A 5,251-nucleotide genomic window follows, 5' to 3' on the forward strand; every position below is an offset into this window, starting at 1 on the left:
ATCAATTTGGTTCAGAATCATGTGTTCAACGGGTTGCCATCGGAGAGTCCTCTAGATCACATCGAGGCTTTTGAAAGGCTGACTAGTACGACAAGGTCCAATGGTGTACCCTACGACTACCTCATGTTGACATTGTTCCAGTTTTCTTCGGCGGACAAGGCGCTGAGATGGCTGAATCTTCTGGATCCTGGATCGCTCACCACTTGGGCACAATGTAGAGCAGCTTTTCTGAATCACTTCTACACAAAATCGCGCTCAGCCAAACTGCGAAGCAAAATCACTACATTCTCTCAAGGAGGCATGGAGACTTTTTGCGAAGCGTGGGAGAGGTTCAAGGAATATCTGAGAGACTATCCTCACCACGGTTACACCCAAGAGAACCTGATGAACATCTTCTATGGAGGTATCGAACAGAAGTACCAGATGGCGTTAGACACAGCTAGCAGAGGAGATTTCTCCACCAACACCGCAAATGAGGCCAATGCACTGATTGAAAATCTTGCGGCAAGCAATAGCAATCATGGCACACAATACGATCGTACGGTACGGGTCAATGTTGTCAAGACTGATGCTATTAAGGACCTCACAGCCAAGGTGAATCTCCTACTGAAAAGGGATCACCAAAACGTTAACTTGTGCGAGGAGCAAGCCGGGGGGATATGCAGAATTCGGAGCTGAGACATACCTTGAGGGTACGGAAGAGATGAATTACATAGGACGGCAAGGAAACTTTCAGAATCGAGGTTTCAACCAGAATTTCATGAATCATCCTAACTTATCCTACAGAAGTAACAATGTTGAAAATCCTCAAGATCATGTCTATCCGCCGCGACCTCAGCAGGGCAATTTCGCACAGGGCTTCCCAAACAAAGGGACAGGCTTTGGAGGATCGAATTTCCAGCAGAAATCTCAAGGCAACAACTTCTCACATGGTTATCAGGCACTTCCACCGCAATCTGCTGCCCCACAAGAAAGTAAATTGGAACAGATGATGCATGCATTGCTGGAAAATCAAAAGAAAAATGCCACTGAGGTGAATGTCAAGATCGATAGCATGTATTCAGAGCTAAATGGAAGAATAGAAACGTTAAACGCTCACATGCGAGTGTTAGAGAACCAAGTGGCACAGTCTGCAGCGAGAGTCAAGGCACCTTCAGGAACACTTCCAGGGAAAAACGAGGCTAATCCAAAAGAATTCTTGAATGTCATCACCCTTCAAAGCGGCAAGGAACTGAAAGAACCGCAGCAGAAAGAAGGGACTGATCGATCCACGACACAGAAAAGTAACTCCGATGAGGTTCCTAACGCAGCTACGGACGACATTGAAATATCTGGTACAGAAACTGCAGAGGGAGAACAACCCAGCAAACCCCAGCCGCAATATGTACCTAAACTTCCTTTTCCCACACGTCGCAAATATAAGATACAAGAGCGGGAGTACGCAAAGCTGAAATCAGTGGTAGGAGAGCTTCAGGTCAGACTCCCTTTCATTGAGGCAGTCCGGATGGTTCCATCTCTTAAGAAGTATATGAAGAAGATCCTTATCGATAGGCTCAGTTTGGAGAAAGGAGTAATGTATCTCACGCAAGAATGCAGTTCAATGCTCCAAAATCGAATGCCGGAAAAATGTGGAGACCCAGGACCATTTACTCTGCCTTGTACAATATGAGATCTCAAGTTCAACAATTTCCTCTGCGATTTAGGGGCAAGTGTGAGCTTGATGCCACTCAGTGTTGCAAACCGGCTAGGTCTGTACACTTTCAAGCCGACCCAAGTCACCTTGGGCCTAGCTGATCGGTCTACCCGACGTCCGGAAGGAATATTGGAGAATCTGTCAGTGCAAATTGGAAATTGCTACATACCCACTGACTTCATTGTTTTGAAACTTGACGAGGAATCTCAAGAACCCATTCAAGTTGGAAGATCTTTCTTGGCCACATCTGGTGCAATGGTAAACGTCCGAGAAGGAAAAATTGATATGCACATGGATGATTTGGTCTTGAGATTCTATCTGGAGAAAGTAGCTAAGAAACCCACAATCAATAGCCAAACCTTCTGGATTGACACCATAGGAGAAATAGCTGATGAAATCTATGAAGAAGTATGTTCGAGTGATCACTTGGTTGTGGCATTGACAAATAAGGAACCAGAGTTGGAATACTTGTATGAAGAGACCGTGAGAATGGCAGAAACACTCGATGCTGCAGAAAATTTGGAATGCGAGGTCCTTTTTGTCAATTTGCAAACTGGACTCACCAATCCTGACATCGGACTGACCGATCCCGACATCGGACTGACCAATCCGGCTCTTTTTGCGGAAATCACAAACAAACGTAGTGGAACGACCATTCCTGTTTTTGGATCGGTTGATCCTGAACTCTATTCTGAGGCCAAAGAAAACCAGGAGGACTGAAGCGAACTAAAGGCTCCAAAATTGGACTTAAAGCCACTCCCAGAAGGGCTCAGGTATGCTTATCTTGGACCAAACTCAACATATCCAGTAATTATTAACTATAACCTGAATAATGTTGAGACCGCACTCTTGCTCTGTGAGTTGAGAAAATATAGGAAGGCATTGGGCTATTCCTTGGACATTTCAGGTATTTCACCGGAGTTATGCTCTCACCGCATCCACCTTGAAGATCCTTCGAAGTCTTCTATAGAACACCAACGAAGGCTAAACCCAAACCTCAAGGAAGTGGTGAAAAAGGAGATCCTTAAATTGTTGGGAGCCGGAGTTATTTTCCCGATCTCCGATAGCACCTGGGTGAGTCTGGTCCATGTGGTACCAAAGAAATGAGGGGTGAGAGTAGTTGCGAATGAAAAGATTGAGTTGATCCCCACCAGAACAGTCACAGGACATCGAATGTGCATCGATTACCGCAAGCTCACTGCAGTCACCAGGAAAGATCATTTTTCCCTTCCATTCATCGACCAAATGCTTGAGCGCCTAGCCAATCACCTTTATTATTTATTTCTGGATGGTTACTCTGGTTTTTTCCAAATCCCGATACACCCGGATGATCAGGAGAAAACGACTTTCACATGCCCGTACGGCACCTTCGCTTACCGGCGGATGCCTTTTGGGTTATGCAATGCCCCGGCTACCTTCCAGCGTTGCATGATGTCCATCTTTTCTGACTTGATACAGGATATCATGGAGGTATTTATGGATGATTTTTGGTTTATGGCTCATCTTTCTCTTCTTGTTTGTCTAATGTGTGCAAGGTTCTTGAACGTTGCGTGGACAAACACCTTGTTCTGGATTGGGAAAAATGCCATTTTATGGTCACCAATGGGATTGTCCTTGGTCATCAAATTTCCGAGAAGGGGATAGAGGTTGACAAGGCTAAGATTGAAGTGATGTCCGGTCTGCAGCCGCCTAAAACAGTGAAAGATATACGTAGCTTCCTCGGTCATGCTGGATTTTATCAACGGTTCATAAAGGACTTCTCCAAAATAGCTAGACCACTCACCCAGCTGTTATGCAAGGACATCTACTTTGAGTTTAATGCAGAGTGTTTAGAGGCTTTCCTCACAATTAAGCAGGCACTGGTATCAGCTCCAGTAGTTCAGCCACCCGATTGGAACCTGCCATTCGAAGTTATGTGCAATGCAAGCGATTTTGCTGTTGGAGCGGTTTTGGGACAGCGCAAGGATAGTAAGTTACATGTTGTCTACTATGCTAGCAGGACACTCAATGGAGCACAAACCAAATATGCCACGACAGATAAAGAATTGCTCGTCATAGTTTTTGCGGTTGAGAAATTCAAATCCTACTTGGTTGGCTCCAAGGTGATTGTCCACACCGACCATGCTGCACTGCGCTATCTATTGACAAAAAAGGAAGCTAAACCAAGACTGTTACGATGGATCCTACTCCTGCAAGAATTCGACCTTGAAATAAAGGACAAGAAGGAGCGGACAATGGAGTGGCAGATCACCTTTCTAGACTGAGGATTGATGCTGAGATTCCTATCGATGATCGGCTTCCTGAGGAGAATGTGTATGTAGTCGCAACATATGAGGAATGTTTCAAGGACTAAGCCGACGCTAAGGTCCTCCAGCAAATCGGTGATGATTCCCCATGGTATGCTGACATCGCAAACTATTTGTGTGATGCAGAGGAACCACCCAACTTTACTGGTTATGCGAAGAAGAAATTTTTGCGGGATGTGCAGCGCTACTTCTGGGATGAGCCATACCTTTACAAACATTGTGCTGATGGCCTTTACAGAAGATGTGTCCTAGAACAAAAAGTTCCGGGAATTCTTTTTCACTGTCAAGGATCCAACTACGCAGGCCACTTCGCTATGTTCAAAACTGCGACCAAGGTACTTCAAGCAGGCCTCTGGTGGCCTACTCTGTTCCGTGATGCACACAATTTTGTCTCCCAATGCGATGCTTGCCAGCGATGTGGGAACATAAGCAAAAGGAATGAGATGCCACAGAATTTTATCTTGGAAATCGAAGTGTTTGACTGTTGGGGAATCAATTTCATGGGACCCTTTCCACCCTCCTATGGCAATCTCTACATACTTGTGGCAGTAGATTACATCTCCAAATGGGTCGAAGCATTAGCAAGCCCCACCAATGATTCGAAGGTTGTTCTCAAGATGTTCAAACACATAATTTTCCCACGGTTTGGTGTCCCGCGGGTGGTAATAAGCGATGGTGGTACTCACTTTATCAATAAACTTTTCGAGAATCTTCTAAAGAAGCATGGAGTAACACACAAGGTCGCTACACCATATCATCCTCAAACTAGTGGGCAAGTTGAGATCTCAAACCGTGAAATTAAAAGCATCTTGGAGAAGAAGGTGAACTCAACAAGGAAGGATTGGTCTGCTAAACTCGATGATGCTTTATGGGCCTATCGGACCGTTTATAAAACACCTATTGGCACCACACCATTCAAGTTGGTATACGGAAAATTCTGCCATTTACCTGTCGAGTTCGAGTACAATTCACTTTGGGCGACAAAGCACATGAACTTTAATGTCAAGACCGTGGTCGAACGAGGCCTGATTCAGCTGAATGAACTTGATCAGATCCGCCTGAATGCCTATGAGAGCACCAAAATCTACAAGGAGCGCACTAAAGCGATGCATGACAAGAAAATTGTTCCTAAGAATTTTGCTGCTGATGACTTGGTTTTACTCTTCAACTCTCGATTGAAGATCTTTCCTGGCAAGCTATGTTCTCGCTGGTCTGGACTTTTCCGCATCAAGGAAGTTATGCCCTATGAAGC

The 5,251-nt window shown here is 45.0% G+C and overlaps 1 non-coding gene across 1 annotated transcript; it reads right to left on the reverse strand.

Annotated features, from left to right (window-relative positions):
* Positions 1–261: 261 nt before the first annotated feature.
* LOC147934220 (small nucleolar RNA R71) lies at positions 262–368 on the reverse strand. Its single transcript, XR_015573446.1, has one exon. It is a non-coding gene; the product is annotated as a small nucleolar RNA R71 (small nucleolar RNA).
* Between the last annotated feature and the right edge of the window lie 4,883 nt (positions 369–5,251).

The sequence above is a fragment of the Camelina sativa genome, chromosome 11, assembly GCF_030686135.1.
Source record: "Camelina sativa cultivar CO46 ecotype springtype chromosome 11, ASM3068613v1".
In the NCBI taxonomy this organism is placed as follows: Eukaryota; Viridiplantae; Streptophyta; class Magnoliopsida; order Brassicales; family Brassicaceae; genus Camelina; species Camelina sativa.